Genomic DNA, 11,377 nt, shown 5'->3' on the forward strand with positions numbered 1-11,377 from the left:
CCCCGTTTTGGAGTTCCCGCCCCCATTTGGAGATCTCCAGGCTGCAGTTATACCCTTCTCGATTCTTTTGCATCAACTTCCAATGAGCTTGCTGCTCAACAGTGAAATACTTGGCCAGTGTTTGCTGTAGTAGTTGCAGCGTGCTTTCAGAAAGCATCTGAAATCAACATCTAAGATAAGTGAACGCTCTGTCATTCCATATCACTGTGCATATTGCATGGTCTGCTTATTATTTTCTAAATGAGCAAATAATAATATGTTTTTAACTAAGCGTGATGTTTAACAGTCTTGAATTTGATGCGGGAGTGAATTACTAAGCATAAATGCAATTGTGTTTATGCAGCAGCAAGCCGTCTGTATGTAATTGCTATGAGGATATGTCGACTAAGATACAGATATGAGAACAGGTTAAAGTGAAATAAGCATTCGCACTTGCATTCACCATCAACCGGGGTTCACCATATATAGCTGTTTATGTTCATCCTATCTGTGCAGATATATGCATGTCTACCAGTACAGCAGCTTGTTTTCCTACACTCAGCAGCATGAATATTTTGGCTTGAATTGTTCGTTTCTCATGTTTCATTCTTTGTTGGGGGCTAATTAATGTTATATGTGCAGCAGCAACATGTCTTACATGTTCACAGCAGCATGTCTTTGGATGTTTTGGCAAGTCTCTGTACTTTAACATTGCTGTGTCCATTACCATGCCATTGCAGTAGAATTTCATCTCCAGCCAGCTGCTCAGATTAGCCACCGTCATGCAATTCTCTAGACATTTTAAATCTATATCAACAGATTAAAAAGGTTTATTCCTATTGTGGATTGAGTTACTTATCAGCCTATCATGTGAAGATAATGGCACCTTTGTGGAACTTTAATTTTATTAGACTGAAAAGCTATGCAATGCAAATATCTTTGCATTTACCAGTGTTGCATTTCATGAAAGAAATGTCACTTTAGTGTATTCATACTGGCTTTATAAATTGGATCAAAACTTAACACTTTAAGACTAATTAAACCCTTAACTTATTCTTTAAATTTGCATCTAAATCTAGGCCTTATGTAACAGGGAATTAGGGTACTGGACCACTGAATGAGTATACCATTCTTACACATAAAAAAAATAAAACAATATATATTTTTGTTCCAAGGCATCATCATGTGATATTGCCAAGAAATGAAACAGAACAAAATCAATTATTAAGTGTTTTAAGCAGAGATCCAAAAACAGTCAAAATGACTAAAAACTGAGCATTGTGCATATGTGTGCGAATGTATTAAGATTATACCCCCTCAAGCAGCTGAATTAGCTTTTTTATTGGTCATTTAAATCTAGCAGAGTGGGAACATGGAACAACTTACGTTCTAAAAAAAGATATCAAACAGCCTTCCACAAATGTGAAGGTCGAACAAAATCGCATCATGACCGTTCTATGAAGCAATATCAAATATTACTAAGGCAAGTCACTCTCAAAACAATGTCTGCTTCCTACATTGTATAAAATGCTGTAGATAGACGTATGTTAAGTATCTCTATCTCAGTCTTTTTGTCCCAGAAACAAAGGCAGAATTTGAATTCATTCAAAAACAGTCTTTAATCTTTTCCTCTCCTCTCTTGCTTGCCTCTCTCACTTTATTGCCTGTACCTTCCCTGCAAGTTTTTTAAAACTTCATATACTATAAAATATTTCCTACCTCTTCAGTTGTTCCTGTGTTACTTCTAATGTTGTTGCAGCTGCTGCAGACAATATTAGCAAATACAGGCAAAATACAGCAGACTACTCTGGGTGTTCGATAGTTGTCCTCAAAATATGAAATGTTTTTCAATCAAGAATAGAGGGCTGGAACTACTCAGAATTACATGTTTTTGTGTCAGCATTTGTGACGCCGAAACGATGCAAAATATTTAGCCTCAGCGCATGTGTCTTGTCTTGACATGCCAGTCCAAGTCTACACACACATCCTCTGCCTAGACTTGCTGGTTCAGCAAACTCCAAAGGCCTTGGAATGGAAAAAAGGGAGTGTGAGAAAGAGACATGGGTTGAGGGACATAAAATCCGAGGCACAAGTACAGACAGACAAAGGAACAGAGACAAAAAAGTCAGAGATAAACCATGCAAACATCCTTTACATATAATAAAGAATACAGCTATCAAAATAGGGACATACATACATATGCATATAAATAGTTTTAGAAATGTACCCTGTATACTTTTCTTTATAAATACTGTAACCTAACCGGAACAATTTCTGCATTTTAACAAATTTTAATCAGTAGCTAAACACACACATACACAGTAAAATCCCGAGTGTTAAATTAACACTTCTCGGCGATATATGGTCCCACTCTAAAAGAGTGTTAAAGTAACACTGAAGCAGTGTTAAAGTTAATGAGATAATTATGTGATTAATTAAGTGCTGATTGAGCATTAGTGATGAACACCTGCTGTTAACAAGCAGAATCACTGAAGAAAAGAGAAACACAAGAACTACAACTGACTTTACACACAGCCTTAAATTAAATCAACTGAAATAATAGACATTAAATCTCTCAAGATCTCAGCAAAAGATGATTAATCACCTCCACATACAGCATCACACATTACTAACCAGTTTGACTTTTTTGTCATGCATCTACAATTTTCTTAACAAAAATAATTTATTTATTGAAAATATTAAAACGTGTAGTCACCGTTGTGGTGATAAGTGTTTAGCAGGATTCTTGACCACTGATTTCGCAAGATTAATGTTTTCTGTGTGTGGTAATTGTGTTCATGACACACATTTGTTATAGACTACAGGCATGATCAGCTTTTATTGGTTGAATTTTGATGATGTACATCATTTTGGCACAAGTATACTGTTCAGACATGCAGACATCAAGTATCAGCATATAAATCTCAATAATGGTGACGTTCATCAGACAGCTTCATGTTGCATTGCATTCTGGGTGCACCAATCATAACTCATCCATGGCTCCCAGCATGCTTTGCAACATGAATAAATTATGCAGCTGCATTGTTTTAGTATTTTCTTATATTCTACCCAATTTGCTTTTATTTTTGTTGTGACTTTTTACTGCCTTGGTTTGTGACGTTCAAAAGTCATATAAAAAATTATCAGAATATTTTGTCACCATTACTGAGATTCACATGCTGATTCTTCATGTCTATGAGTTCTAAACTTGAAACTTCTTTAAGAACCGATATTATAAAAAAGCTTTGTAATGTCATCTGACATTATTACCACATATCATTTATCAGCAATAACTTGGAAACCATAGAAGCACTATAGATAGATTGCTGTCACAGTCAGATGCATAAAATGTTTTTTTTGTAAGAATCATGCTGTCACATATATATTTTATTTTTTACATTTATTTATCATTCAATTCAATACACAGTTATAACATCACTCAAAAAGGGTAGGAAACAAAGAGAATTCTCTTCCCATATCATTCAAAATGTTCAAAAATTGGGGAAGGAATTGAACATTTCCATTTCTTAGGTGTTTCCATCAAAGATATAGAGTTTCTATCTCTTAGCACATAGTCTCTGATTGAAACGAGGCTTGAGGTAATCACTGTTCCCGGTGGTATATCATATCTTTTAAAGCAAGAAATATTTCCCTTCTTTGATGGCATTGATAACTGTCCACCATCTAATCCATTCCTCAGGATCTATATTGTTCAGCTCTCCATACAGAACATCCATTTCACTTGGGAATCTATATAAGTCAGTTAACCATTCTCGTACAGAAAACCATACCTCCTTAGCATATTTACAAGACCAAAATAGATGGCTGATGGACTCATCTTCTCCACATTTAGAGTTTGGACATTGTGAACTCTTTGAACAATTCCTTTTTTTTCAAAAACACTCGAGTAGGTATACTTTGATGCACTACTTGCCAAGCAATGTCTTTATGTGAATTAAATAAGAACACATTGCTTACATTCTCCCATACTTGAATACAATCAGACTCAATGAGTTTCCCCAGTGGATATATCTTCTGTAATTCAGGGTATAACATATTTTGCACCATCACCCTATTGACTTTCTCTATAGGGATATCTGACACTTTAACTTTTCTTAAGAAAGATAACACCCTTTTGTATATATTTGGTCTAACTTCAGCATGAGATTTATTTTGTGGACGTTTAATCTTTCAAGCATTGGCTACCTGTTGGCCTACCCAAAGCTTAGCAAAACAATGCCACAAGATTTCTTGATTCTCACTTAGACAAGCTTTCAGAATAGGAGTCAAAAACATCGATTCCAATTTAATGCTTATTTCTGGAACTGCTAGCCCACCCATAGCTACTGGTTTATACAATATCTCTCTTCTCATTCTTTCATGTTTGGAACCCCAAAGGAAACAGAACAAGACTTTTTTAACTGATCTTATCAAATTGACTGGTGCCGGCAAGGTTACAGCTAGGAAGGTAAGGGAAGCCAAAATTTTGGCATTTATTACTAACACTTTCCCTCTCAAAGTAAGGTCTCAATTCTCACACTGTTTTACTTTCCATTTAATTATATCGAGTCTCTGATCCCAATTCATTTTCTCCATATAGTTACCAATCAAAAGCCCTAAAATCTTAATGAATTCTACCTGATCTATAAATCCTGATTTAAGTTTAGGTTCTTTCCAAAAGGAACTTCAGTCTTTTTCTATAAATTTTCACACCGATAGTTAGAGTTAACATTTCACAAATTTGCAAAGTCTTTTTAATAGAATTATCAACAAGGAATTAAGTATGATCATCCATATAAAATGAGACCATAGCTGTTCTACCTGGAATCACAAACCTAAGCCATGACATAGCTGTTTGATAAACTTTATTAAAACAGCTAAAGAAAATCACATGGTTCAAAAAAAAAAAAAGGGTCAAGAGGCAACTAAAGCAAACACTATTCACCAAAACGGTAAGTTGAAAAGAAAAAAATCTAAACCTTAATTGTCAATAAAGAACTTCTGTTTTAGATACTCTAGAAAAAAAGCCTAACTGGTTAGTAATGCATGAAGCTGGTGATGCTGTTTGTGGATTTGTTTAATTATCTTCTGCAGAGATTGTGAGAGATTTAATGTCTTCTTTTATTTCAGTTGATTTCATCAGGCTGTGGCTGAAGTCAGTTGTAGCTCTTGTGTTTCTCTTTTCTTCAGTAATTCTGCTTGTTAACAGCAGCTGTTCATCACTAATAATGCTCAATCAGCACTTAATTAATCACATAATTATCTCATTTACTTTAACACTCTTTTAGAGTGGGACCATATATGCTCCGAGCAGTGTTAATTTAACACTCAGGATTTTACTGTGTAACACCTCTGTTTTTTTAGAAATAAGAAATTACTTGTCATCCAGTTTTTCATATTTACTATGCATTTCATTAGTATAACTATATAGCATTAAACATCATATCAGAGGTGGGACTTTCAAGGCACAAGCAAGTCTTTAAGTCATATCCCAAGTCCTCAAAGAGTTAAAGTTAATGAGATAATTAAGTGACTAATTAAATGGTGATTGTGCATTAGTAATGAACACCTGCTGTTAACAATCAACATCATTGAAGAAAAGAGAAACACAAGAAATACATCTGACTTTAGCCACAGCCTTGGATAAAATCAATTGATAAATTAAAAAAAACACACAATGCTACCATAATTGAGATCAAGGTTTGCTTTAGATAGTTTCTTGACCCTTTTACCAATACAGAAAAATTAGCTTCTAAACAATTATAACGTTTCACAGCAAGAGTTTGTGCATTGCTACATCAAACTATGAATTAGCAGATTAGTCTATTATTTCTACCTACAGATCGTGATGATCGGCAATCACTGTTTTGAATAAAAGTCCCACATAATTTATACCACAATAAAACTTCAACAACGAGTAAGCCATAAAAGGTTATCAGCTCAGGGTTTTAGACATGAACACTTATCATATGATCCTCAACAGTGGTGACGATAATTTTTCATGCTGCAGTGCATGATGGGAGATTTTACTGTGGTGTTACCCAGCATGCATTGCAGCATGAAACATTTTGTTGATTATCACCATTGTTGAGATTCATATGCTGGTTCTTGATGTCTGTATGTGTCCAACTAGTACTGCATTTCACGTTTGCAAGTGGATTGTGTCGACTTTAAATGTATTAATTGTAACTATTAGCGCAGCTCTTTGTTTGCATGATGCACAGAGTCAATTACATAAATCCTAAACATTCAATTTGAAAGATATATGTTGATAGTAATCAGGCCAGCTCATGACGAGAAACACAATGAACAACTAATAGCTGCTCAAAATAAAAGCATTGACTCCTATGATTTACAACACCACCTGCATTTTCGCAAATAGAGACCTATCCGAACTGTCAAGGGTCAAAAGTCCAACTAAATCAAACACTGATCTCCATGATGGTGACATCATTTTAACCAATAAAACATCAACAGCTGATCCTCTGTAATTCTCAATAACAGCAGGTGTTCATCACTAATGCACAATCATCATTTAATTAGTCACTTAATTATCTCATTAACTTTAACTCTTTGAGGACTTGGGATATGACTTGAAGACTTGCTTGTGACTTGAAAGTCCCACCTCTGCATTATATTATTACTCTTCCTATACAATTGTGCTATTGTTAATATCTGAATATCATAAATTGTGCTGCTTGTAGAGAAGAGATGTGTTATTTTTCTTTGAAATATATTATTGCTTTTCTAAATGATCACAGTGTTATTTTTGCCTTGTAGGTCTTATTTAGAAAATTATTTACACATTTAGAAATCTGAATATCATATAAATTTGGCACTTTTCACTTGGGCAAGCAACCACCTGAAACCCCTTAATAATTGCATAGCATAGCACTTGAATTACTTCACTTGTAACAGCAAATTATTACAGAAAAGAAAAAAAACTACTTTAGCCTTGATATATGCTCATTAAAAGGGATTTTGATTCAATAACTAATGCCAGTAATATGTAATAACAACATAACACATACATTTTATCCTAAAAGGGCTGTCAAATGACAACACTATAAATGACACAAACAGATCCCAAACTAAATGTGTATCACTCCTTTTCTCTCAGTGGCCATTTTTAGCTGTCTCAGAATTCAATGGGCTCCCACCCTTGACCATAATTATACATTGCTCCTTGGGTTTATGTGTGCACATTCCACATTACTTGGTCATTTGGACATTTTTACTTTACTTATTTGCCAGATTGCATAAATTTGCATAAAGAAGACAATACAGTCTTCAGAATTTGTTGCATTGTAGAGTTACTGTTCTGGTCGTTCACAATCAGTAAGTGTGGAGGGGTCAAATCCCCTGCCCCTATTTAAAGGGTCCCACAAGGAAGCATATTGGGGCCTATACTTTTTAATATTTATGTTAATGATATTGCTCTTTCTGCAGGTGATTCTCACCTACATTTATACGCTGATGACACTATAATTTATACATTTAGTTCTTCCTTGACTATCGCATTATTTTTATTGCAGGCCAGTTTTACTCACATCCAATGTGCTTTCTCTAGTCTTCACTTAGTTTTAAATACAAATAAAACAAAATGTATGGTTTTTAATCGAAATGTACCACATGTTGAATATCTGCCTAACATTTTTTCATTGGATGGCTCTGAGATTGATTATGTTGAATGTTACAAATATCTTGGTATCTGGCTTGATAGCAAATTGTAATTTGAAACTCACATAAATGTACTGCTCAGAAAGGTTGATTCTGGTGATATAGTTTACAGGTCTGATTCAAAAACTCTCCTTCATAAACTGGATATTATTTACCACGCTGCAATCTGCTTTGTGACTGGAGCTTCATTTAACACTCACCATTGGCACTTGTATTCTTTATTGAACTGGTCTTCTCTTCATTCTCGTAGACAAATTAATTGGTTTCTGTTCATTTATAAAACTCTTATCGTGAAAACTCCATCATATTTACAGACACTTCTTAATATTCATAATACAAGTCGTAATCTGCGCTCTAGTAGTTTCATTAATTTCTGCATACCTAAAGTCCGTACCGCCTTTGGTCGTTGTTCTTTTCAGTTTTCTTTTCAGACTTTAAAGCTTAGTTCATTTATTTCGCTCTCTTCCTTTAAAAATTCTATTCAGTCAATAGTAAAAGATCATTGTACTTGTTTTTAGTTATTTGTTTGTTTTTATATGTCACTGTTTATAATTGTGTTATTTGTAACTCTGTTATGTTTTTATTGTATTGTACCTGCTTTTTATGCTGCCTCTTGGCCAGGTCATCATTGTAAATGAGACCTGGTTCTCAACTGACTTACCTGGTTAAATAATAGTAGCATGTCAAATGTGAATAATATAAATTAAGCAAAGTCTTAAGACTTGTCTCATAATAAAGTGAAGAGAGCTGTGCCATCTGGGGGAAAAGGCATTGATTGTCTTCTTAAATACACAGTAAAAGTAACTAATGTTTATTTGTTTATTTTTTAAATCATACTTTTTTTCTTTTAAACAGGGTGAATATTATTCAGAATATCCTGAAGTAAAAACTTTTCAGAAACTGAACTTTTCAAGGACAGTGCTATTCAGTAATCAGAAACTTCCTGGCCTGGAATGCCAGATTAGTAAGATTGTCCTTGCACACTGTCTACAATAATAAAGTACTGTAAAGAGTACACCCAATGAAAGGGTTTGTATTTTTTCAATTATAAGTTATGGTTGGTAAATAATAAAATAAATGTAACTAATAATTAAAATAATAATAAATAATAACTAAATAATTAAATAAATGTAAATGTAACTTGATACTGATTTTTTTTTTGACAACAATAAATATTTACACTTTCCACATGAAGTTAGGGGCTCTGACAGCGGGTTCGACCGGTGTCACATCGAGACGATAATACAGCAAGATAAGTATTGAAGATTTGGAATCCGCTCTTGCCAGTCTTAGAGCTTCAACAGCTGAGAGCAAGGCAGTCTCGGTTGAATGTCCACTTCTGAAACCAGACTGGTTGCTATCTTAAGTAGTGGGGTTATACGAGCCTGTTTAAATGCTGAGGAAAAACACTATCTTTATTGAACTGGTCTTCTCTTCATTCTTGTAGACAAATTCATTGGTTTCTGTTCATTTATAAAACTCTTATCGTGAAAACTCCATCATATTTACAGACACTTCTTAATATTCATAATACAAGTCGTAATCTGCGCTCTAGTAGTTTCATTAATTTCTGCATACCTAAAGTCCGTACCGCCTTTGGTCGTTGTTCTTTTCAGTTTTCTTTTCAGACTTTAAAGCTTAGTTCATTTATTTCGCTCTCTTCCTTTAAAAATTCTATTCAGTCAATAGTAAAAGATCATTGTACTTGTTTTTAGTTATTTGTTTGTTTTTATATGTCACTGTTTATAATTGTGTTATTTGTAACTCTGTTATGTTTTTATTGTATTGTACCTGCTTTTTATGCTGCCTCTTGGCCAGGTCATCATTGTAAATGAGACCTGGTTCTCAACTGACTTACCTGGTTAAATAATAGTAGCATGTCAAATGTGAATAATATAAATTAAGCAAAGTCTTAAGACTTGTCTCATAATAAAGTGAAGAGAGCTGTGCCATCTGGGGGAAAAGGCATTGATTGTCTTCTTAAATACACAGTAAAAGTAACTAATGTTTATTTGTTTATTTTTTAAATCATACTTTTTTTCTTTTAAACAGGGTGAATATTATTCAGAATATCCTGAAGTAAAAACTTTTCAGAAACTGAACTTTTCAAGGACAGTGCTATTCAGTAATCAGAAACTTCCTGGCCTGGAATGCCAGATTAGTAAAATTGTCCTTGCACACTGTCTACAATAATAAAGTACTGTAAAGAGTACACCCAATGAAAGGGTTTGTATTTTTTCAATTATAAGTTATGGTTGGTAAATAATAAAATAAATGTAACTAATAATTAAAATAATAATAAATAATAACTAAATAATTAAATAAATGTAAATGTAACTTGATACTGATTTTTTTTTTGACAACAATAAATATTTACACTTTCCACATGAAGTTAGGGGCTCTGACAGCGGGTTCGACCGGTGTCACATCGAGACGATAATACAGCAAGATAAGTATTGAAGATTTGGAATCCGCTCTTGCCAGTCTTAGAGCTTCAACAGCTGAGAGCAAGGCAGTCTCGGTTGAATGTCCACTTCTGAAACCAGACTGGTTGCTATCTTAAGTAGTGGGGTTATACGAGCCTGTTTAAATGCTGAGGAAAAACACTAGTGTGAAGGGATGTGTTAATGATGTCAGTGAGTGCAAGTACAACTGCAGGAGAGATGGCTTGAAGGAGATGATATGGAATAGGATCAAGTGGACTAGTAGGATGATTAGAAAGGATGAGTTTGGAGACTTCTGCCTCAGAGAGTGAAGAGAAAGATGTGATCCAGTGTATGTTTGCTCATAAGATGTGCTTGACAGATTGTAGTGTGGAAAATTGTGCACTGATGGTTTTAATTTTATTAATGAAAAGCATGGCAAAGTCATCAGCTGTTAGAGTTGATGAAGGAGGGGGAAGAGGAGAACAAAGGAGCGAGGAAAATCAGTTTTAAAGTTTTAAATGTTTCAAATGTCCACATGCTTTTGTTAAGGAAATTATAGAGGCTGTAGCATTCATACCGTGTCCCAAACTCCCAAACTGAAAGATTAGGTGGACATTTGAACGAATTATTCGATCAACATCAACAACTTGATAAATTGTTGTTACTGTTGTCATATTGTGTGTGAATATAACTCTTGCAATTAACGAACATCTGATGCCATGTTTTTAGTTTCGTTTTATATTTGGCGTTTCTAGAAACCAGCCTTAAGAAGCTGTAGCATAGGCACCAAGCGCATTGAAATAATCACTTATTCTGAAAGTGGACAAAATGCATTTGTGATTTTTTTTCAGGTTGTTTTCTTTTATTTTGAATTGCAGTCAAAACTCTGTAAAATTATCTCTGAATTAACTAACTACTACTACTTTTTTTTTTTTTAAGTATTATGATATTAATGACAAATTACAATAATTCACATTTTTATACAGAAAAACTACTGTATTTTTATACAGTATGTTTTCTGTTTTCTTAAATTACAAACAAATCTATGTAAAATTACAAAAATAATCTGTAATACAATAACAAAACCGTTAGATGATAAAATGGCAGAGGTGGGGCTTTCAAGTCACAAGCAAGTCTTCAAGTCATTAGTGATGTCCGGTTCGTGAACGAATCGTTCGATTTAACCGGTTCTTCTTAGTGAACCGGTTGAACCAGTTCAACAAATCGGACTGAATCATTTGAAACGATTCGCGTCTCCAGTAAGCATTAATCCACAAATTACTTAAGTTATT

The 11,377-nt window shown here is 34.0% G+C and overlaps 1 protein-coding gene across 1 annotated transcript in view; it reads right to left on the bottom strand.

Annotated features, from left to right (window-relative positions):
• LOC107593451 (angiomotin-like protein 1) overlaps window positions 1–1,871 on the bottom strand; it is a 29,219-nt gene extending 27,348 nt beyond the window's left edge. Inside the window, exon 1 of the mRNA XM_016283178.1 lies at window positions 1,699–1,871. The gene's annotated coding sequence lies outside the window, so the exon portion shown is untranslated. The remainder of the gene's footprint in view (window positions 1–1,698) is intronic.
• Window positions 1,872–11,377: the final 9,506 nt, after the last annotated feature.

This window comes from Sinocyclocheilus grahami, unplaced genomic scaffold (assembly GCF_001515645.1).
Source record: "Sinocyclocheilus grahami isolate Dianchi unplaced genomic scaffold, SAMN03320097.WGS_v1.1 scaffold171.1, whole genome shotgun sequence".
In the NCBI taxonomy this organism is placed as follows: Eukaryota; Metazoa; Chordata; class Actinopteri; order Cypriniformes; family Cyprinidae; genus Sinocyclocheilus; species Sinocyclocheilus grahami.